A 24,496-nucleotide genomic window follows, 5' to 3' on the forward strand; every position below is an offset into this window, starting at 1 on the left:
CCTTTCATCCTGACCAGGCAATTTTTTGTGTTGCGGCGCTGCGTTACTTTAACTGACAATTGCACAGTCACACAACGCTGCACCCAAATGAAATTTATGTCCTTTTGTTCCCCACAAATTGAGCTTTCTTTCAGTGGTATTTGATTGCCTGTGCATTTTTGATCGACAATTTTGAAAGAAAAACAATATTTTTGACTTTTTCCTATTAAACATGTCCAGTAAAAATTTTTAAAAAATCAAATTTCATCAAATTTAGGCCAAAATATTTTCTGCTACATTTCTTTGTTGAAAATAACTTGAATCAGTGTTTATTATTTAGTCTGTAGGAAAGTTATAGAAACCACAAACTATCGTATATACAGTGCCTTGAAAAAGTATTCACACCCCTTGAAATTGTCCACATTTTGTCATGTTACAACCAAAAACATAAATGTATTTTATTGGGATTTTATGTGATAGACCAACACAAAGTGGCAAATAATTGTGAAGTGGAAGGAATGATAAATGGTTTTCAAAATTTTTACAAATATCTGAAAAGTGTGGTGTGCATTAGTATTCAGACTCTTTACTCTGATACCCCTAAGTAAGATCTAGTGGGACTAACTACCTTCAGAAATCATCTAATCAGTCCATCTATGTGTAATTTAATCTCAGTATAAATACAGCTGTTTTGTGAAGCCCTCAGAGGTTTGTTAGAGAACATTAGTGAACAAACAGCATCATGAAGGCGAAGGAACACACCAGACAGGTCAGGGATAAAGTTGTGGAGAGGTGTATTGCAGGGTTAGGTTATAAAAAAGCATCCCAAGCTTTGAACATCTCATGGAGCACTGTTCAATCCATCATCTGAAAATGGAGAGTATGGAACAACTGCACACCTACCGAGACATGGCCGTCCACGTAAACTGACAGGCCGGGCAAGGAGAGCATTAATCAGAAAAGCAACCAAGAGGACCATGGTAACTCTGGAGGAGCTGCAGAGATCCACAGCTCAGGTGTGAGAATCTGTCCACAGGACAACTAATAGTCATGCACTCCACAAATCTGGCCTTTATGAAAGAGTGGCAAGAAGAAAGCCATTGTTGAAAGAAAGCCATAAGAAGTCCAGTTTGCAAACACGTCGAAGAAATTGCTCTGGTCAGATGAGATCAAAATTGAACTTTTTGGCCTAAAAGCAAAACGCTATGTGTGGTAGAAAACTACCATTGCACATCACATCACCCTGAACACACCATCCCCACCGTGAAACATGGTGGTGGCAGCATCATGTTGTGGGGATGCTTTTCTTCAGCAAAAACAGGGAAGCTGGTCAGAGTTGAAGGAAAGATGGATGGAGCCAAATACAGGGCAATCTTAAAAGAAAACCTGTTAGAGTCTTCAAAAGACTTGAGTCTGGGGTGCAGGGTCACCTTCCAGCAGGACAACGACTCTAAACATACAGTCAGAGCTACAATGGAATGGTTTAGACCAAAGCATATTCATGTGTTAGAATGGCCCAGTCAAAGTCCAGACCTAAATCCAATTGAGAATCTGTGGAAAGACTTGAAAATTGATGTTCACAGACACTCTCCATACAATCTGACAGAGCTTGAGCTATTTTGCACAGAAGAATGGGCAAAAATTTCACTCTCTAGATATGCAAACCTGGTAGAGACATCCCCAAAAAGACTTGCAGCTGTAATTGCAGCGAAAGGTGGTTCTACAAAGTATTGATTCCGGGGGGCTGAATATAAATGCACGGCACACTTTTCACATATTTATTTGTAAAAAAATTTGAAAACCATTTCTCATTTTCCTTCCACTTCACAATTATGTGCCACTTTGTGTTGGTCTATCACATAAAACCCTGATAAAATACATTTACGTTTTTGGTTGCAACATGACAAAATGTGGACAATTTCAAGGGGTATGAATACTTTTTTAAGGCACTGTATCTGAAAATCAATAATTCCTGATGTACTAATAGCCTGCCTCATTCTTAAGGCCCTAACATGCCAGGACAGTACAAATATCCCCCAAATGACCCCTTTTTGGAAAGTAGACAGTTCAAGGTATTTAGTAAGAGGCATGGCGAGTTTTTTGAAGTTGTAATTTTTTTGTCCTGATATTTTTAAAAATGAAGAATCAGGACAGTACAGCATCATCATATAACTGGTGTGGTGGTGATCAGGAAAACTGGTGACAGTACAAAAAAAATTGTTTTTCATTAATTCAGTTTTCATCTTTTTTTTTCTTATTTATTTTATTACGATTTTTAACACACTGTGACCAGAGCAAATACTCAAATATATAAAAAATACAACCAATTTTAGTAGTTTCACAATAAATAAAACTAAACTTATAAAATATGTCTCTCTGCTGTTGTTATTTCATATAGATACAAATACACCATCAATTATAGTACATAGGGAAAACTTGAAATGTAGAATTTGTCATACGAGATCCTGAGTGTTTCAGAGTCATAAAACTCCTTCTTTGGGGTATTTCTGCATAAACAGTGATGTAATCTATGAAACTGAAATTGCAATTTTATAATATATAGAATATCAATATATATGTACACGATGCATTAAAATCAATGTATCCACATAAGAATGCAATACTCACACTATAGTGAGTGAAGAGTTAAAACAGTCACTGGGGCCGCCTAAGTGACAGGTACATAAGGAAGGCTGCATTAATATCATATGACTGCGAAACACCCACCAACTGCTGTTTATGATAGATGTATGCACAGATAAGTGCAAAAGCATCCATATAAGATGATAAATAGTATTGGGATAGTGGAACAGAAGAAAATTCTCTACAAGAATATACACATATATATATATATATATATATTTTTTTTTTTCTTTTGAAAGTATATTAAAGTAGAGGCATATATTTCAGTGGGGGGCATTAAACAGGCACCCAAAACACCAAAACAAATAAGATCGATTACATTTTGGTGAGTATATTGACTTGGTGGATATGTTTGTTTTTGTGACTTGGGAGCCTCTGTGTAATGCCCCCCACTGAAATATATGTCTCTACTTTAATATACTTCTAAAGGAATCTTTTGATATATATATACATTTTGTTTCTCTTGTAGAAAACTGTCTTCTGTTCCAACATCCAATACTAACTGTCATCTTAGATGGATGCTTTTGGACCTTATCTGTGCAGACATCTATCATAAAGAGCAATTGGTGGGTGTTTGGCAGTTACTTCCTTTTTACATCTTTTTTTGATTGTATTGACTGACATTAATGCAGCCTCCCTTACGTACCTATCACTTAGACAGACTGTTTGATGAGCCACAGGAAGCTGGGACCCTAAGGGGACACAAGTGGGGAAGTGATGGTCATGTGGTTTGTTTTTATGCTACGGCTGATGTTTCAACCTTATATTCACTCTAGTGTGAGTATTGCATACTTACATATATCTGTATATTGATAGTGTATTTATTCAAAAATTGCAATTTCAGTTCCATAGATTAAACTAACCTTCATGCAGAAATATCCCTGAAGAAGGAGCATTATGACTCTGAAACGCTTGGGGTCTTGCATGACAAATTGTACATTTCAAGTTTTCCTTATGTACTATGGTGGGTCGAAATAATTTTGTCCAGTCCATTTTTGGCATTTTGCATGGAATATGTCAGATTTGGCTTTTTGTTCCTCCATTTTTTTGTCTCATATCAATACAAACAAAAGAAATAAACATGAGAATGCTTAAACATTTATAATTGCAACAATTTTCTGGGGCAAAGTGGTGCATTGTCTGACAGAAATGTAGGGGTGCTAGTATTTTTGGCCATGACTGCATTTTATAAGTATTGTTTTATTTATTGTGAAACTACACAAAATTGTTTTTTTTACATATTGGCTGTAAAAATCCCAAACAATTGGGGAAAAGTCTCCATAGTCAACTTCTCAATGAAACTAAATTTACATCTGGAATATGGTACACCTTTGGATGAGCTGATTGTGGTGATAGGCACTGATCAACTCACTTGTATGCAGGTACAATGTAAATGTTTTCTGTATTAAAGTGGTTTTATCTGCACTCTCCAGTGTGCTCTGCTTCTGTCATGTATAATTGGCCCTTGGAGATATATATACAGAGCTTGACTGGATCCAATGTAGCCCGATACATTTGTAAGATTAGAGATACAGTATATATAAATATAGCCGGTAACTGACAGGCTCCAAACTGTCACATAGACCTATCAATCCAGGAAAGTCGTTGCATTCCAAAATGTCTCAATCAATATGTTTAATTCATTTCAGGTTTAACAGTTGCACAAGCGTTTCAAGTGTCCCCACTCTTCACCAGGTGCAGGTAAGCTCAACCATTGTTGTGCAGTTGTTACCTGGAATAAATTCAACATATAGAGCAAGAGGTTTGACTTCCCTGAATTGATGTGTGTGTGTATTATACCACCACCACCCGCCTGAACCATAGATACAAGGCAGGATGGATTCATGCTTTCATGTTTTTTACGCCAAATTCTAACCCTACCATTTGAATGTCTCAGCAACCAGTCTGCCCATACTCCTCTGACATCATCAAGGTATTTTCGCTCACACAACTGCCGCTTACTAGATATTTTCACTTTTTCAGACCATTCTCTGTAAATCCTAGAGATTGTTGTGCCTGAAAATCCCAGTATGTCAGCAGTTTCTGAAATACTCAGACCAGCCCATCTGGCACCAACAACCATGCCATGTTCAAGTCACTTAAATCCCTTTTCTACTCCATTCTGATGCTCGGTTTGAACTTCAGCAAGTCGTCTTGACCATGTCTAGATGCCTAAATGTATTGAGTTGCTGCCATGTGATTGGCTGATTAGCAATTTGTGTTACCAAGCAATTGAACAGGTTTACCTAATAAAGTGGCTGTTGAGTGTATAATTAGGCTTAAATAACTAAATGAATCACCTGACAAGAGCTATAGAAGATATATATCTTTATTATTTTCTAAAAAAAAAAAAAAAACCCTAAACATGATAGAATATGAGACCCTAGAATAAAAATCACTATTAAAGCAGTGTTTTTTTTTTAAGAAACATTTTCCTGTTTTCACACTTAAAATGGAGCTAACCTTACTGTTCCTTCAATGGTCTTGTCTCTCAATGGCATGTCCTCCTAGGTGACTGTCACATACCTGGTCGAGGGCAAGCTGACGAGAGGGCTTTCCCTTACACCTCCTGTCCTGTTTCACCTGGAGTTGATGACAGGTGATAACAGGGCATGGAGGGGCATGGGTGCCTTGCTGGAGATCCTGGCTGGAAGAGATGCCGGACAGCAGGCAGACTGGTGAACTTACAGATACAGAAGGCGCTGTAGCAGGTGCAGAAGAGCAGGCAGTAGTCAAGCAGGTGAGCAGGTGGATGCAGGATCTCAGGTGGGCAGAAGTCGGTAGTAGCCAGGTAGCCGAGGTACAGAATCGAGAACCAGAGCGTACTCCGAGCCAGGCCAGGGAAAGTAAAGTTTAGCAGAGAAGGTATGGGAACAGCTGGCAGGAGGCAGAGTCAGGTCACAAGCCGGAGTCAACAGAGTATCAGGAACAAGCGGAGTCAAACAGATCGGGCCAAACACAGGAGTGAGCACAGAATCAGGTCACAGGCAGTAGGAGCTGACGACCACTCAGCAATCCTCTGGTTTCTACAGCAGCTTTAAATAGGCAAGTGGGTGCCAAACACCCATGCTTACTCATGCTCATGTGCGTGAGTGTAATGACCATGCTAATGTGCTTACGCATGTGCATGAGTTGGGCACGTCCAGTTCTTGTTTTTGAGAGTTGTATTATACACATGCGCATATCTTCACACACGACCATATGATTCCCCTGGCAGTGTTAGTTATCAGCCATCTTCGTTGGCTGGTGCAGGATGAAGTCATTTCTGCACATGCTCAGAAGGCCATCATCCCAGCACACAGTGACCATACGCATGTGCAGCTCAGTTTACATAGCCAGAGAAGACAGCGGGCAGGCAGGTAGCTGTATTTTACTGCAAATACACTGCATGTCTCTTTAGCAATAAAAAGCCTGCCTGCTCACTGATTATGGCAATGGAAGCTTAGTTCCGCTTTCAGAAAGTTGCATATACTCATTCTCTGGGCTGGGTGGTTATTAAATTATACCGAAGGGGTCTCACGTTAGCACCATCCGGTGCAGTAATTCTAAATAAAGGCTTGTTCATAACATGTCTGTTGAGTTGCATTTTACTGTACACCTCCACACATGTATGATGGCATGAAGTAAAATGCAGCTAAATAAACATGGTGTGAACAAGCCCTAAATGACAAAAATAAAAATCTGGCCTTCTTCATCACTGAAAGTCTGCTAGTCACATTCCTTTTTTCATTTTCTTCTTTTTTTGCCAGACCTGTTTAAAAAAAAAAATCCTGACTCCTCCTCCCCTTATAGCCAACCAGTCAAGCTCTCTTTTTTGCAAGATGTTTTTAAAAGTAAAATCCAGCAGCCTCCTCCTCCCCTTATAGCCTGCCAAGCACGCTCCTTTCTCTTTTTTGCAAGATGCTTAAAGAAAAAAAGAAAATCTGGCCTCCTCCTCCTTTTATAGCCGGCCAATCACACTCCTTAAAATGCAGCTAAATGAACATGGTGTGAACAAACCCTAAATGACAAAAATAAAAATCTGGCCTTCCCCATCACTGAAAGTCTGGTAATCTTTTTCTTTTTTTTTTTTTGCCAGATCTGTTTTAGAAAAAAAAAATCAGGCCTTCTCCTTCCCTTATAGCCATCCAATCAATCTCTTTTTTGCAAGATGCTTAAAAAAAAAAACAATTCGGTCTCCTCCCCTTATAGCCAGCCAATCACGCTTCTTTCTCTTTTTTGCAAGATGCTTAAAAAAAATAAAATTGCGGCCTCCTCCTCCCCTTATAGCCAACCAATCATGCTCCTTTCTGTTTTTTTGCAAGATGCTTAAAAAAAAATGAGGCCTCCTCCTCCCCTTATAGCCGGCCAATCACACTCCTTTCTCTTCTTTGCAAGGCACTTAAAATGCCATGGCAGATTTTAGGGAAAGGTGAACTAACCCTCTAAAGCAGTGGTTCTTAACCTGGGTTCGATCGAACCCCAGGGGTTCGGTGAGTCAGTCTCGCGGGTTCAGCGGAGGTGAAGACCCACACCCGACTCATATGATTCGTGCAGTAAATATTCATTATTATGTTTTTGTTTTTGTGTGAAAAACATGTTTTAATGGTTTTGTTCTTTGTTCTTAACGGTTTTGTTCATTTTGTGCACCTATGTATAAATATATACCTATGTTTTGAATTTTAAAAATCATATTTTATTTTTCCAATTAAGAAGGGTTCGGTGAATGCGCATATGAAACTGGTGGGGTTCAGTACCTCCAACAAGGTTAAGAACCACTGCTCTAAAGTCTAAGTTCCTTTTGCACCATGTTACACTTGTATTTCCCCGCACTGTGCTTAGTAGCAAACCTAGCCCCAGCATAGCTGGTAAAAGGGAGGGAGTTCTCCCTTACCTGTTAAAGCGGTTGTAAATTCTGTTGTTGTTTTTTTGTTTTTTTTTTTTAATTAAAATAACAAACAAACATGTCATTCTTTCCTTCTCTGTGTAATGGTATTGCACAGAGTGGACCCAATCTTCCTCTTCTGGTGTCCCCCACTGGCAATCTTGGTTCCTCCTCCACCAGATTTCCAGGCTCCATGCCTGATCCCGGTTATCCTGGGACGAGCATGGCAGATGCCACCGTGTAGATGGTAGGGAGATCTGTGAATGTCCATTTGCTGATCTCCCCTTCCCGTTAATGACTCAGAAGGGACATATAAGAGATACTTCTGAGTGGTGGTGTCCCTTTTCCCAGCCAGTATTATTATTATTATTATTATACAGTATTTATAAAGCGCCAATAGTTCGCTCAGCGTTGTACATTACAAAGGGGGACAGAACATGTGACAGAACAATACCAATACAATGTGATACACGAGGGGTTCGAGGGCCCTGCTCTTTCGAGCTTAGTATGGGAACTGCACTCTATTAGTTTCATTTCAGAGCAGGTGAGACATCAAGAGTCAGTCACCAAAAATGCATCACATGAGGGACTTTATGTCCCCTATGTGATGGGGAAAAAAAGACTTAGAAAAAATTGTGTAAAAAATTAAAGTTATACCCAAGCACTTCTGCTGGATTTCTTCCACATGCCCCAAGAATGCCTTTTAACCCCATGCACCCTCATTATTTTTTCCAGACTTTTTGTGCCCATCTGAAACTCAGGACCAGAATGGTTGATGCTGCTGGGTAGAGGGGAGGTAGATCAGTGAATAGGTCATGTCCTGGGGTTCAGGCTCGAAGACCAGTAGCTATAGCAGTAGAGAGGTTCCCACAGACCAGCAGGATAAGTACACTGGCAGGTCATCCTAATGGATGATGCAGGCTTACCCGAGGTGCAGGGTCTAAGTACCAACCCGTCTCCACCAGAGCTCCTGATGGTGGAGATAGTATTTAAGATAACAGTCTCTCGATGTGTGTGATATCCTCAAATCAATGTGAATTTGTGCTCCTAAAATTAGTCCACCTTCATGAAGGCATTCTTTATATCCATGTGTTCCTCAAAAAGAAAATTCTACATAGTGCATTACCCCACAAAACATTAGGGAATATAATAACCACCCGGTGCTAATAAAGTGTCACGCCACTCAGTGTCCACTTCTAAGTGGCTGTATTAAACACCCTTACCCTATCAAAGCTTGTAAACGACTTTCTATCTCATAATAATCCACAAAAACTGGTGCTCCATGCCGTCCTTTTCTCCCATCGGTATTACCTCCGACAAAAAACATATAATAGTGCAATATTCTTTGGGATACCAAAAAGTGCTCCCCTTATATTTCACAGCATTAGTGTAATGTAAATCCACTCCCCGTCACCTTACACACCATGCACCTTACCGGACTAAACACTTCCACAAGTATAAATGGCTCTCCTCATCTGATAATCCCTGCCCTGTTCAATCTCCATATGGCATCACGACATGGGTCAAAAAACAAGATCCTTATAGTGTAGTAAGTCTTAGAAAAAGGGTCTAGTTTATTAAAGTTATGCTTACAATTAAAACAGTAGTAAAACGCATTATCTTCCATTGTGGGGAACATGAATCCTCAGAAAAAACGTCAATCAGTGAATAAACCTCAATCAAGATGGCCACTCCGCAACTTCCGGTCTATGTCTATGTCCGATGTCAAGTCCTTGATGTGTTTCGTCACTTCCGACTTCTTCACAAAGGGTGCGTACGTCAGACCGGCGGCCACTTATATACTCTCACTCCTCCCCTTAACACAGACCGATAGCGCCATCTTGAAATAGGGCATTAGCCCACTGATAAAATAAATGAAAACCACCAACTCAAATGGGCCAGTATATAAATGCTAGTATGTATAATGCTCTATATACATATCATGGGGACATAACTGGCATAACACTCTATACCCGCACATATACACCCGCACACATATACACCCGGGCATACGATAACAATAGCAGCAATGCATAATATTATACCTAACACCATCTAGTGGTATAAATTGTATATGCACTATCCATCCACTATTCAAATAAATATTGGATAAATAGATAAATAATAATAAATACACAATTTTAAAAAAATCTCCTGACTATCTCATGAATAAATATGAATAAATTAATTAATTGTTATTAATGTACAATATCCATAACACTATATGCAAATGAATCCTATAAATAATCCCCATAGCATATAATACCTCATAAATCTATCTATTAGTGGACAAATAAATGGGAATATTTTACCCCTATATAAAACTATACAATTTTGGTTAAAAATGAATGAGTTTAAAAATAGAAATAAGGCACCTAGACACAGTTATAATAAAACCCAATTACCGTATTTGCCGGCGTATAAGACGACTTTTTACCCCTTAAAAATCTTCTCAAAAGTCGGGGGTCGTCTTATACGCCGGTATAACATGACATGACACTTTTTAGGGGGGCGGCGCGGTGCCGCCGCCGCCCCGCCCCTTCCCCTAACGGAAGGGACACTAAGTACAGGGGTGGGCAGGGGCTATTTCTTACCTGGTTCCGGTCCCACGACGATCCGGTCCAGGAAGCGCGGCTGCGCCTTCAGTTCGGCCACTGGAGTTCGCGCGGCTGCTCGGCTCCGCCTCCTCACCAGCGATTGGCCGCCAGAACTGTAACTCAGGAAAGGCACACAGGCGGCCAATCACCGGCGAGAGGGTGGAGCCGAGCGGCCGCGCGAAAATCGAGTGCAGGACCAGCAGGTAAGTGGTCAGTGTAGAGGTGCTGCTGCAACCACATATGCTGGCTGCAGCAGCACCATACGAGAACAGAGTCAGCAAGTGTCAGTGGGAGGAATAGTGCCCCATCATTGGTGTCACTGATACCAATGATGGGGCACTATTCCTCCCACTGATACCAATGATGGGGCACTATTCCTCCCGCTGATACCTATGATGGGGCACTATTCCTCCCACTGACACCAACGATGGGGCACTATTCCTCCCCCCCTCTGACACCAACGATGGGGCACTATTCCCCCCCCCCACTGACACCAACGATGGGGCACTATTCCACCCCCCACTGACACCAATGATGGGGCACTATTCCACCCCCACTGACACCAATGATGGGGCACTATTCCTCCCCCCCACTGACACCAACGATGGGGCACTATTCCCCCCCCCCACTGACACCAACGATGGGGCACTATTCCCCCCCCCACTGACACCAACGATGGGGCACTATTCCACCCCCCACTGACACCAATGATGGGACACCATTCCTCCCACTGACACCAATGTTGGGATACTATTCCTCCTACTGACACCAATGATGGGGCACCATTCCCCCCACTGATACTAATGATGGGACACTATTCCCCCCACTGATACCAATGATGGGGCACTATTCCCCCCACTGATACCGATGATGGGGCACTATTCCTCCCACTGACTCCAATGATGGGGCACCATTCCCCCCACTGATACTAATGATGGGACACTATTCCCCCCACTGATACCAATGATGGGGCACTATTCCCCCCACTGATACCAATGATGGGGCACTATTCCCCCCACTGATACCGATGATGGGGCACTATTCCTCCCACTGGTGTGCACTGGAAGAGGGGTAGTCTTATACGGCGAGTATAGCCCAAACACTACATTTTAGCAGGAAAAGTAGGGGGGTCGTCTTATACGCCCAGTCGTCTTATACGCCGGCAAATACGGTACCATGTATTAAAATACCAAACGTTCATCTAAAATACCTCTAATCCAGTGGAAAGGCAACTACTCCTAATCCCCTAAATATCTATTCTAAAATAGACTAGAAACTAATAGAACCCGTCATGCAAACGGTATCTCTGTACTGAGCTTAAAGCCCGTCTAGAATATAAATAGTAATTACCATTACACTCCACCAGTATGCTAATATCCCAGAGCTGGGTATGGGAGATGGGACGTGGACAACTAGAAAATTTAGACTTAAATCCCTATTTAATATAATATATAGTAAAACTATTTATGTGTCTGAAATAAAACAATTAAGGTCCAGATCAACATCCAGACCTTTAGGTTTCAAAGTGTCCAGTTGGAAAATCCAAAACATTTCATTTCTAGAGATTTCTATAATTTTGTTACTTCCTCTCCAGTGTCCCTCCACTTCATCTATTCCACAAAATCGTTATTGTGTTGGATCACATTTGTGGACGTCTCTAAAATGCCTGGACAAATGATGGTCCTTCTTCCCCTTCTTTATATTAGAGACATGTTCTCTGAGTCTTTTACACAGTGACCTAGTCGTTCTGCCTACATATTGAAGTTTACATGAAGTTTCCAATAAATAGGTCACATAAGGGGTAGTGCATGTTATGAACTAATCAATCTTAAATTCTTTTGTCGTGACCTGTGACATAAAGCTCTCTATTTTCCTAGTTTTCATCCCTGTTGTTTTACAGATATTACACTTTTTACATGGGAAAAACCCTTTGAGATCAAACATCTTAATTGGATTTTTCCTTGGAGGGGAAATTATATTTTTAACCAGCTTGGTCCGTAGATTCGATGCCTTTCTATATATAAACCCAGGTTTATTTGGTAACTGTCACGTACCTGGTTGGGGAGCCTGACGTGGAGAGGATGGCGTCCTCTTACTACTCCCACTCGGGGCCCTTGATAGTGGGGACAGAGGGCACCGAGCCAGGAGTGGCACGAGTGCCTGGTGGGTCTTGAGATGACTGTAGGAGGCAGGTGATGACTCGGACGATCCGAGTGCAGGCCAGGTGCGGGTGCAGGAGTGTAAGTGCAGCAGCAGGTAGGTATGGCGGCAACAAGGATACAGGCCAGGTGCGGATGCAGAAACGTAGGTGCAGCAGGTAAGTATGGCAGCAACCAGGATACAGGCCAGGTGCGGATGCAGGGATGTAGTTTCAACAGCAGGTATGGCGGCAATCAGGATACAGGCCAGGTGCGGATGTAGGAACGTAGGTGCAGCAGCAGGTAAGTATGGCGGCAACCAGGATACAGGCCAGGTGCGGATGCAGGAACGTAGTTTCAGCAGCAGGTAGGTATGGCGGTAACCAGGATATAGGCCAGATACGGATACAGGAACGTAGGTGCAGCAGCGTCAGACAAGCCAAGTCAGGATCAATCGGACAGATCAGGTACAAGGGAGCAGGTAAGCGGATAGTCAGGGATAAGCTGGGTCGGTGCAAGCGGAGTTCTTTCTTTGTCAGGGTCAGATCAGATATAGGCAACAGAATCAGGTTATGGAGTACAGGATGTTGTAGACCAGAAGGCATAGGCTAAAGTGTGTTGGTGATTTAAATAGCCCGCCTTGCAATGATGTGCACGCCAGTACGCATGTGTGTAACCGCATGCTCCCATGTGCATTGCCACAGCTGACAGGGATCCGGCACAGGCGCATAGATGTGCATCGGCGAGGGTACGATCCCTGACAGCTCCCCCCCCCCAAGGGCAGCCTCTGGATGCCAACTGGGCCATTTTCTCTGGATGCCTACGTCTGATTGCCAAGATTAAGTCTTTAGCGTGGATGTTGGATTCCGATTCCCATGAATTGTCTTCAGGTCCATATCCTTTCCATTTAATTAAATATTGGAGCTGGTTCCTCCTCTTTCTACAGTCGATAATTGTCTCTACCTCATATTCCTCTTCACCATTGACGATCACTGGCTCAGGTGGCCCCAATCCCCGGCCAGGAAAAGGTTTTGAGCAGTGATACGTGGAATACCGGGTGAATCCTTAGTGATTCCGGTAATGTAAGCTCGTATGCTACGTCATTAATCTTTCTTTTTACTGGGAAGGGTCCCACGAACTTGGCACCTAGCTTCTTTGAGGGATAAGTCAATTTTAAATTGGCTGTTGACAACCATACTTCCTCACCAGGTTCCAGGACCAGGTCCCCCTTTTTTTTCCTGTCAAAGAATCTTTTGTTGTCCAGTTGAGCTTTTGTGATTGTCTCCTGTAGCACCTTGTTGTTTTGCTGAAGGAATTCAAAAGTGTTTTGGACCGCTGGAATTGATGATTCAGGCACTATTTTGTATAGAAACACAGGATAAAATCCATAATTAGAGAAAAAGGGGGACTGTTTCGTGGCCGAGTGTTTTGAATTGTTATATACAAACTCGGCCAAGGATAAAACTGATACCCAGTCATCTTGGGGAAATGACGTAAAACAGTGAAAGTATTGTACCAAGGTCTGGTTGGTTCTTTCCGTTTGCCCGTTGGTCTGAGGGTGATAAGTGGAAGAGAAAGAGTCCCATTTTCAACTTCTCACAGAGTGCTTTCCAGAATTTTGAAGTGAATTGTACCTCTCGATCCGAGACAATGTTCCCTGAAACACCATGGAGCCTCACCACCTCTCTTATGAAGATTTGGGCAGTCTCAGCTGCAGAATGTACTCCCTTCATGGCAATAAAATGGGCCATTTATGAAAAACGATCCCTACAACAAAAATGGGCGAACATCCCTCTGATGGTGGCAGTTCTACAATGAAATCCATTGAGATAATTTCCCAAGGTCGAACAGGGACTGGTAGGGGCCTCAATCCCCAGGTCTTGCTTCTGTTGCCCTTGTTACATATACATGTGGGGCAGGAATTTACATAAGCTTTGCAGTCCTTCTCCCAATCAGGCCACCAGAACAGGCGCTGCACTAGGTCTAAAGTCTTGTGGACCCCAAAATGTCCTGCCAGGGGATGGTCATGACATAGCCCCAAAATGACCAATCGGATACTTTCTGGTGCAAAGATCTTGTCTACTGACCAGAGTAAACCTTCTCTAATGGATAGAGTTACTCCTGGTGGGGAAGGAGCCCCTAAAGATGCCTGCTGAATTTGTAAAAAAAGGTCTGTTTGTAAAAGACAGAAGTTGCCTGCTGAGAGCACCGTATCAGGGGTAGGAGGATCCTTAGGATCATTGGACATCCTAGACAGAACATTGGGCTTGATATTCTTAGAGCCTGGTCTGTAGGTAATGTGAAATATAAACCTGGCGAAACTAAAGTGCCCACCTGGCTTGTCGGGGTTTTAGACGTCTCGCAGTCTTCAGGTACTCCAGATTCTTGTGATCGGTATAGATCAAAATGGGGTGTGCTGCTCCCTCTAAAAGGTACCTCCATTCCTCCAAAGCTGGCTCGATGGCAAGTAATTCTCGATCCCCTACATCATAGTTTCTCTCCGCAGGGGATAGCTTACGGGAAAAAAAAGACAACTGGATGAAGTAAGAGTTGCAGGCCTTGCCGCTGTGATAGGACAGCCCCAACAACATTCTCCGAGGCATCTACCTCTACCACAAAGGGTAGTGCTGGATCTGGATGGTTTAGTATGGGTGCTGAAGTAAATAGTCCTTTTAATGAGTCAAAAGCGCTTTGAGCTTCTGGTGTCCAACAGAATCAGACCCCTTGTTTGGTCAGTTGGTTGATAGGAGCAATGATAGATGAGAATCCTTTGATAAATCTCCTATAAAAGTTTGCGAAACCTATGAAACGTTGTATTCCTCTTTTTTCAGATGGTGCAGGCCATTCCAGGATGGCAGAGACTTTTTGGGGGTCCATCCTAAAGCCTTCAGAGGATATAATTAATCCTAGGAATTGAATGCTCTGGCGTTCAAACTCGCATTTTTCAGGCTTTGCATATAGTCTGTGTAGTCTGAGGCGACCGAGGACCTTCTGCACAAGTCCTCGGTGAAGTTCAATAGATGTGGAAAAAATCAGAATGTCATCCAGGTAGACTATCACAAAATTATCTAAGAAGTCTCTGAAAATGTCATTTACCAGGTGCTGAAAGGTTGCAGGGGCATTACATAGTTCAAAGGGCATGACTAGGTACTCGAACTGCCCAAATCTGGTACAGAAGGCTGTCTTCCACTCATCTCCCTCCCGGATTCATACGAGATTGTATGCCCCTCTTAAGTCCAACTTGGTAAATACGGTTGCGGACCTGAGTCTTTGGATTAGTTCTGGGACTAATGGCAAGGGATAGCTGTTTTTAACCGTAATATTGTTCAACTTGCTGTAGTCTACACGTGGACGGAGGGAATGATCTTTTTTTTCTACAAAGAAGATACCTGCTCTTGCTGGGGAGGTGGAGGGGCGGATGAACCCCTTGTTTAGATTATCATCAATGTAGTCTTTCAGTGCCTCCAACTCACGCTCTGACAGTGGGAAGATCCGACCGAAGGGAATCTCAGCCCCGGGTAGCAGTTAAATTGGGCAGTCATAGGGTCTGTGGGGTGGAAGGGTGTCTGCACCACGTTTACTAAAAACATCCAGGAAGTCATGGTAGGCTGCAGGAACGATTTGGCATACCTCAGCATCAATGTCCATACACAGTAGGGGCACAGGTTGAGCAGGAAGTTGAGGTAAGCAATGCTTGTGGCAGTAGGCCAATTTAAAGTCCACTTCACCAGATACCCAATTCGCGCTGGGGTTGTGGGCTTGTAACCATGTGATTCCCAAGATAACTGGAAACAGTGGTGCTGCAATAACATCCAGGCATAGTAGTTCCTTGTGACTAGATGGAGGTATTACAATGGGTAGCGGAATGGTCTCCTGAGTGACTGCCCCAGATTTAATGTTGGATCTGTCAGCCAAGTATACTGTCAACTAAAAAATTTTTTTCCTGCGCCTAGTGAAACACCCTACTATAGGTTCTATCCTGCTGCTGTGCAATGTGATCAACACAAATTGTAAAAAATATATAAGTGATGTAAGGCAACCTCTCACAGAATCTCACATCACAGCTCCAGGTTACAGCAGCAGCTCCACAGAGACCACACATATACAGATCCCAAAAGATGGCCGCTGGAACGCACCGCTCAGCGTGCGCTCCACTCACCGGAAGTGACGTCAGACGTACGGGGTAGTGACCGGAAATTGACGCATTTCCGGTCACTACCCCGTACGTCTGACGTCACTTCCGGTGAGTGGAGCGCACGCTGAGCGGTGCGTTCCAGCGGCCATCTTTTGGGATCTGTATATGTGTGGTCTCTGTGGAGCTTCTGCTGTAACCTGGAGCTGTGATGTGAGATTCTGTGAGAGGTTGCCTTACATCTACTGTTCATCTGGAAAGAAGCTGGTCTTAATAAATATGCCTTTTTAAAGCGATTATAATGTGAGTGGCCTTAATCCTTGATTTCACTTATGAATGGTGTTTTGCAATATTACACTATCTGAGTTTTTTTCTCCCTGGTTGGATGGTGGAGTTGATGGTGGAGTCTATGCTGGAGGTGAGGATTCCTATAGAGTGGATACCAAAGAGGGTTTAGGATCCCATAAATTCCTAAAAGGCGTTTCATTCACCTTAATCTGGTGAGTGCATTTGATGTTGGTTTTCACGGGTGGAAGGTGGAAGTTTCTTTATAATAGAAGAAGAATTTGAAAATTTCTGTTTGCACAAACTATTTTTGAATTTTATGTTTATTAATTTTGATGGACTTCACTATTTATTTAATTTTTTATATATGTTTGCACTTTGTATATTGATTTGATGTAGAGGTCTATGTTTGCGCTGTTCACTTATATATTTTTTACAAGTATACTGTCAGTCTCTGCGTTTTGGCTTTTAAGGGTATCTGATGTTGCAGGGCGAAAGTTGAGTCGATAAAGCAGCTGCAGACCCCGGAATCAATGATAGCGGACACTGGCAGGGGTCTTTCCGGAAGCTGGAATGAGACAGAAATGGCATTGTGAGCAGGGTTGATGGTTGCAGGTGGTAGTTTAGCAGGCAGGATAGTCAGAGACTTACATAGCTTTGCGGGACAATTTCATACATAATGGCTGGGTTCTCCGTAATAGAGGCACGGCGTTGGCGTTCTTCCGGAGTAAGTGAGGTTCGTAGCAACCCTATTTGCATTGGTTCGGATTCTTCAACACTGGGTGTGGTAGGACTAGGTGGTACCATGTTTGCTGGAGATGGTGCCCTGGGTAGCATCCACATAGGGCGGACTTGGTTGGCAGACCTTTCCAGTCTTCGTTCCCTAAGCCGGCGGTCAATCTGGATAGCAAGATTAATGAGCTCTTCCAGTGTGTTTGGTACCCCTACACAGGCTAGCTCATCTTTAAGGGGTTCAGCAAGGCCTAAACAGAACTGATAGCGTAGGGCAGCATCGTTCCAATTGGTATCGGAGCTCCAGCGCCTAAACTCCGTCACATAGTCCTCAGCTGCCCTGCTAATGGGAATGGAGAGCTGCTTCTGCTGATGCAGATTGCTGGGGATCGTCATAGAGCTGAGCCATAGCCTCGAAGAAGCGATTTAAGGAAACTAACTTGACGTCTTCCTTTTCCAGCAGATTGTGAGCCCATGCTTGTGGTTCTCCCTGGAGGAGTGATATCACGAACCCCACCTTGGTTGCCTCTAATGAAAAGGTGCGAGGTTGTAATGCAAAATACAGTTCACATGCGTTGCGTAATGCCCTGAATTTGTTGCGATCACCAGAAAACCTTTCGGGTGTGGGGACCCTTGGCTCCGGGGGCAGCAGCATCACTGCAGGGTTCATCATAGCTCCCGAAGCGACAGTTGGAACAGATGTCGCTGTGGCGCTGGCAGAAAGTGCGGCTACAGATAGGGTTTGAAAACGATTTTCAAATCGGTTATATCCCTCTTGCATGCCCTTGACGGCTTGTGTCAGTGCCGCAATGTGCTGACAGATTTCTTCTAGAGGAGAGGCCCTTCTCTAAGGCTCCGACATGGCCTTCTGGTACTGTTACGTACCTGGTTGGGGAGCCTGATGTGGAGAGGAGGGCATCCTCTTACTACGCCCGCTCGGAGCCCCTGATAGTGGGGACAGAGGGCACTGAGCCAGGAGTGGTTTGAGTGCCTGGTGGGTCTTGAGATGACTGTAGGCAGGTGATGACCCGGGAGCAGGCCAGGGGACGATCCCTGACAGTAACAATAGGCCCAAAATGTTATCCCTTTTTAATATAGGCCAGTACTTACACATAATCCCTTCCATCTCCATACTGGCAACTGAAGTTGGAAATAAAAGCAAATTCCATCTTCTTTTCTTCTTTTTTAGGTCTCATTTCTTTTAGTGTTTTTATCTTTCTGTTTCCCATGTATTCTTTACTGATTTCAAATCTGTTTTTCCAATCTACCTGGATCATACCCTTTTTGCACAAACCTTTGTTTAATCAGTTCAGATTGATCAATATAATCCGTAACCCTCGAACAATTTCTCCTTATGCGACTAAACTGCCCCTTCGGTATCCCCTGAATCCATTGTGGATGGTGACAACTGGAGGTAGGCATGTATTCATTCCTATCTGTCTCCTTAAAGTATATTTTGGTATATAATCTCTGATTATCTTTAAAAATACATAAATCTAGAAAATTTACTGATTCAACATTTATAGTCTGGGAAAAACCCAAGCCGTGTGGATTATTTTCTATGTGTTTTAAAAAAAACCTGTAGTGGCTCCATATAACCAGGATATCATCTATAAATCACTTCCATGTTCTTAACCCTTTTCATACCTTCCCAAAAATTACTTCATGTTCCCATCTCGCCATGAAAATATTTGCTAGGCTAGGTGCAAATTTTGCGCCCATTGCCACGCTTTTTTTCTGGACAAAAATCTCCTGCATACCAGAAATAATTGTTAATTCTTAAATTGCTTAAAAAAAAAAATATCTGGCCTCCTCCTTCCTTCATAGCCGGCCAATCACACTCCTTTCTCTTTTTTGCAAGATGCTTAAAAAATAAATCCGGCCTCTTCCTCCCCTTAGAGCCGGCCAATCACGATCCTTTTTTTTTTTTGTTGAATAGAAAAAGAGTAAAAAAAATGAAAGCCATAGAAACGTATTAAAAAACATATGCATATATATTATTTATTTTTTGTGAAAGGTGAACATATGCATTGACAGATTTGGCGGAAAGGTGAACTATTCCTAAAAGGTGGCTATAAATCTTTTCTTTTGATATCCCCCCACCAGCAATCTTAGCACATGCTTTCACTGGATTTCCAGGTTCTACACCCAATCGGTGAACCCAGAACCAGCATGCTGTGTGCCGCTGGGTAGATGGGAGGAAGATCAGTAAATGGATCTTCCATTTCTGTTAATGACCCAGAAGTGGCATGTAAAATGTAATTTCCAGGTCCTGGTGTTCCTAGCCGGGGAAGAAACTAGTAAAGTGAGATATTCAGGGCTTTTTTTCAGCTGGAACATGGCGGAATGGCATTCCGCTACTTCCAACACTAGCCCTGTGCTCACCACTATCTACTGCCCGGCTCCCCTGTGACAGCACAGCTGAGCTAAACTAGCAGGCGGCTCTCTACAGCTCTCCCTGCCTTTGCACACAGTGCAGACGGAATTCACGGCAGTCAAATCATTAATTTGAGTGACTTAAGCACTTGCAGCTTCAGCTCTAACTAGCCTCTTTATCTCTGCGCCTCTGAATGGGGATGGTGCAGTGCCCTCCCTCCCGCTCATCAGCTAGTAAGCCATCCCGCCCTACCACCCTCCAGCTTATCAGCTACTAAGCCTGGCAATTCTATTCTGGCTCTCCCTTCCTTTTAATGTGTGGGCAGATTAGGTGGGGGGGGGGGGGGTGCAGAAGTAAGAATTGATGAGAAAAGAGTGGAGGGCAGAGATAAGACTGGTGAAAGTTTAACTTTAATATTTATTTTAGCATAAAAGTCAATTCTTCTGTTGCTGGAGGGTGCAGAAATTAGCTTTGGAGAGGAGTACAGGGTGTGAACTTTGGGCAAGGTACTGGGGTGAGCTGCGAGTAGGGTACAGGGGTGATCTGCGGGCAGGGTACAGGAGTGAGCTGCGGGCAGGGTACAAAGGTCAGCAGTGGACAGAGGTAAATGTGTGAGCTGCGAGCAAGGGTGAACTGTTGGTAGGGTACAGGGGTGAGCTGTGGCAGGGGTACAGAGGTGAGCTTTGGAGAGGAGTACAGAGGTGAGCTGCAGCCAGGGTATTGGGGTGAGCTGCGGGCAGGGTACTGGGGTGAGAGGTGGACAGGGGTACTGAGGTGAGCTGAGGGCAGGTTACAGAGGTGAACTATGGGCAGGGTACTGGGGTGAGAGGTGGACAGGGGTACAGGGTTGAGCCATACACAGGGGTATAGAGTTGAGCTGTGGGTAGGGTACAGAGGTGAACTGTGGACAGGGTATGGGATGAGCTTTGGCAGGGTTACAGAGATGAGCTTTATAGAGAGAGTACAGAAGTGAACTGTGGTCATGATACAGGGGTGAGCTGTGGGCAGGGGTACAGAGGTAAGCTTTGAAAAAGGGTACAGAAGTGAGCTGTGGGCTTGGGTACAGGGGTGAGCTTTGGACAGAGATATAGAGGTGAGCTTTGGAGAGGGATACAGGGCTGAGCTTTGGCCAAAGATATAGAGGTGAGCTTTGGAGAGGGACACGGGTGAGCTGTGGACAAAGATATAGAGGTGAGCTTTGGAGAGGGATACAGAGGTGAGCTGTGGACAGGCGTGAGCTTTGAACAGTGGTACAGAGGAGAGCTTTGGACATGGGGGAGAGGTGAGCAGTGGATAGGAGGTGCATAGGTGAGTGTTGGGTTTTGCTTTTTTAGGGAATACAATTTGTAAAGTTTTCACTGGGGAAGATTTTTACTTGGTAGGCAGGGACAGCATACATACAGTATAGCAGGGCTTGAAAAAGCCGCTCGCCCGCTCGCCAAATGTGAGGAGCAATTCCTCTGTGGAGAGCGGCGAGCACAGATGAAGCTTGGAGCGACTGCACCTGTGCTCCAAGCCTCATTGTGAAGCCAAGTTCCGGTTTATAACTTCCGGTTTCCGACTTCTGCGGCACCGCCGCCGAGGGGACAAGTGCAGGAGAGGTCTGCTCTCCTCCGCTGAGAGGAGACACCCTCTCCACCGCCGCGGGGGACTCGAGGGGACAGTAAGTACTGTATACAACATGTCCTATCACTATAATGGAGTACAGGGGAGCTGGGATATACATTACTCAGTAATGTACGTATATCCCAGCTCCTCTGTACTCCATTATAGTGATATGACATGTATACAGTAATGTATATCCCAGCTCCCCTGTACTCCATTATAGTGATGACATGTATACAGTAATGATTACTGTATACATGTCATATCACTATAATGGAGTACAGGGGAGCTGGGATATACATTACTATGATTACTGTTTACATGTCATATCACTATAATGGAGAACAGGGGAGCTGGGATATACATTACTGTGTACATGTCGTATCACTATAATGGAGTACAGGGGAGCTGGGATATACATTACTGTGAACATGTCATATCACTATAATGGAGTACAGGGGAGCTGGGATACACATTACTGTGTACATGTCATATCACTATAATGGAGTACAGGGGAGCTGGGATACACATTACTGTGTACATGTCATATCACTATAATGGAGTACAGGGGAGCTGGGATACACATTACTGTATACACGTCATATCACTATAATGGAGTACAGGGGAGGGGAGATATACATTACTGTATACACGTCATATCACTATAATGGAGTACAGGGGAGGGGAGATATACATTACTGTATACACGTCATATCACTATAATGGAGTACAGGGGAGGGGGGATATACATTACTGTATACACGTCATATCACTATAATGGAGTACAGGGGAGGGGGGATATACATTACTGTATACATGTCATATCACTATAATGGAGTACAGGGGAGGGGGGATATACATTACTGTATACATGTCATATCACTATAATGGAGTACAGGGGAGCTGGGATATACATTACTATGACTACTGTATACATGTCATATCACTATAATGGAGTACAGGGGGGCTGAGATATACATTACTATGATTACTGTATACATGTCATATCACTATAATGGAGTACAGGGGAGCTGGGATATACATTACTATGATTACTGTATACATGTCATATCACTATAATGGAGTACAGGGGAGCTGGGATATACATTACTGTGATTACTGTATACATGTCATATCACTATAATGGAGTACAGGGGAGCTGGGATATACATTACTGTGTACAGTTTTATATTTCGGACTATTTATTCTAAAGAAAAATGTAATTTCATAAGCTTTGGTTGGGGTTGGGGCGGGGTTGGGGGTGGACCTGGGCAAGGTTGGGTGGGGCAACTGGTGGGGAATAAGTTTTGTGACCGGCTAGTAGGTCTGGACTCGAAATTTAAACCCCTGCAGTATAGCATACAGAGATCATTGGTGCAACAATGTCTCTTTAACTCCCACTGTAAAATTAGGCCACACCCGCTCGATGATTTGAGTTCCTGCACCTATTCTCTGAGAAAAAAAAGCCCTGGAGATATAAGATTTACATTTGTACAGGGCTCAACAAATCCCAGGCCCAGGATTAGAAATTGCTTCCTGGCACCTTGGTTCACATACTGCTTTGCATTGACTTCAATGGGAAATCCTCATAGACTTCAGAGGGAAATCACGCCCTGTAGACTTCAATGGGAAATTGCACCTCATAGACTTCAGTGATAAATCGTGACCCGTGCAATTCAAAGGAAGATCACACCCCGTGCAGTTTAATGGGAAATCGTGCCCCGTGCCCCATCATTAGTGTCAGTGTGTGAGGAATAGTGCCCCATTGTTGGTATCAGTGGGAGGAATCATGCCCCATCATTGGTGTCAGTGGGAGGAATCGTGCCCCATCATTGGTGTCAGTGGGAGAATCATGCCCCATCATTGGTGTCAGGGGGAGGAATAGTGCCCCATCATTGGTATCAGTGGGAGGAATAGTGCCCCATAATTGGTGTCAGTGAGAGGCCCAGAGGCATAGTTCCCCATCATTGGTGTCAGTGGAATAGTGCCCCATCATTGGTGTCAGTGGGAGGAAAAGTGCCCCCTCATTGGTGTCAGTGACACCAATGAGAGGAACTATTCCTCCCACACTGACACTAATGATGGGACACTATTACTCCCACTGACACCAATTATACTTACATCGCCGTGCCGCCCCCCTGAAAAGTGCCGCCCTAGGCAAATGCTTTGTTTGCCTCGTGGCAAATACGCCCCTGGGACAAGTGAGGGGCAGTGGGACAGGAGGAGCGCAGTGGGACAAGTGAGGGGCAGTGGGACAGAAGGAGCGCAGGACAGGTAGGGGGCAGCGTGACGGGGGCATAGAACAGAATCAGGGCAGCGAGACAGGAGAAGCGCAGTGGGACAGGAGAAGCGCAGAAGGATAGGTGAGGGGCAGTGGGACAGGATGAGCGCAGAGGGACAGGTGGGGGGCAGCGTGACTGGGGACATGAGACAGTATCGGGGCAGCTGGACAGGAGGAGCACAGAGGGACATTTAGGGGGCAGCGTGACGGGGGGGCATTGGACAGGAGAAGTGCAGAAGGATAGGTGGGGGGCAGAGGGACAGGAGGAGCGCAGAGGGACAGGTGAGGGGCAGTGGGACAGGAGGAGCGCAGTGGGACAGGTGAGGGGCAGTGGGACAGGAGGAGCGCAGTGGGACAGGTGAGGGGCAATGGGACAGGAGAAGGCGCACAGAGGGACCGGAGGAGCCCAGAAGGATAGGTGAGGGGCAGTGGAACAGGTGAGGGGCAGTGGGACAGGAGGAGTGCAGAAGGATAGGTGGGGGGCAGTGGGACAGGAGGAGTGCAGTGGGACAGGAGGAGTGCAGTGGGACAGGTGAGGGGCAGTGGGACAGGAGGAGCGTAGTGGGACAGGTGAGGGGCAATGGGACAGGTGAGGGGCAGTGGGGCAGGAGAAGGAGCACAGAGGGACAGGAGGAGCGCAGAAGGATAGGTGAGGGGCAGTGGGACAGGAGGAGCGCAGAAGGATAGGTGGGGGGCAGTGGGACAGGTGAGGGGCAGTGGGACAGGAGGAGCGCAGTGGGACAGGTGAGCGGCAGTGGGACAGGAGGAGCGCAGTGGGACAGGTGATGGGCAGTGGGACAGGAGGAGCGCAGAGGGACAGATGGGGGGCAACGTGACAGGGGGGCATGGGACAGGATCGGGGA

General features: G+C 44.4%; 1 long non-coding RNA gene across 12 annotated transcripts in view; it reads left to right on the top strand.

The window, feature by feature from the left end:
* The window catches only part of LOC149429009 (uncharacterized), a 645,951-nt gene that overhangs the window by 61,613 nt on the left and 559,842 nt on the right, over positions 1-24,496 (top strand). For 10 of the 12 annotated variants that reach the window (XR_016310627.1, XR_016310628.1, XR_016310634.1 and 7 more), the window contains exon 4: positions 4,272-4,323. The exons of the other annotated variants lie outside the window; for them this stretch is intronic. This is a non-coding gene — a long non-coding RNA (uncharacterized LOC149429009). The remainder of the gene's footprint in view (positions 1-4,271; positions 4,324-24,496) is intronic. 12 annotated transcript variants of the gene reach the window in all.

This window comes from Staurois parvus, unplaced genomic scaffold (assembly GCF_062004578.1).
Source record: "Staurois parvus isolate SC_StPar_1 unplaced genomic scaffold, SC_StPar_1.0 ptg002864l, whole genome shotgun sequence".
In the NCBI taxonomy this organism is placed as follows: domain Eukaryota; kingdom Metazoa; phylum Chordata; class Amphibia; order Anura; family Ranidae; genus Staurois; species Staurois parvus.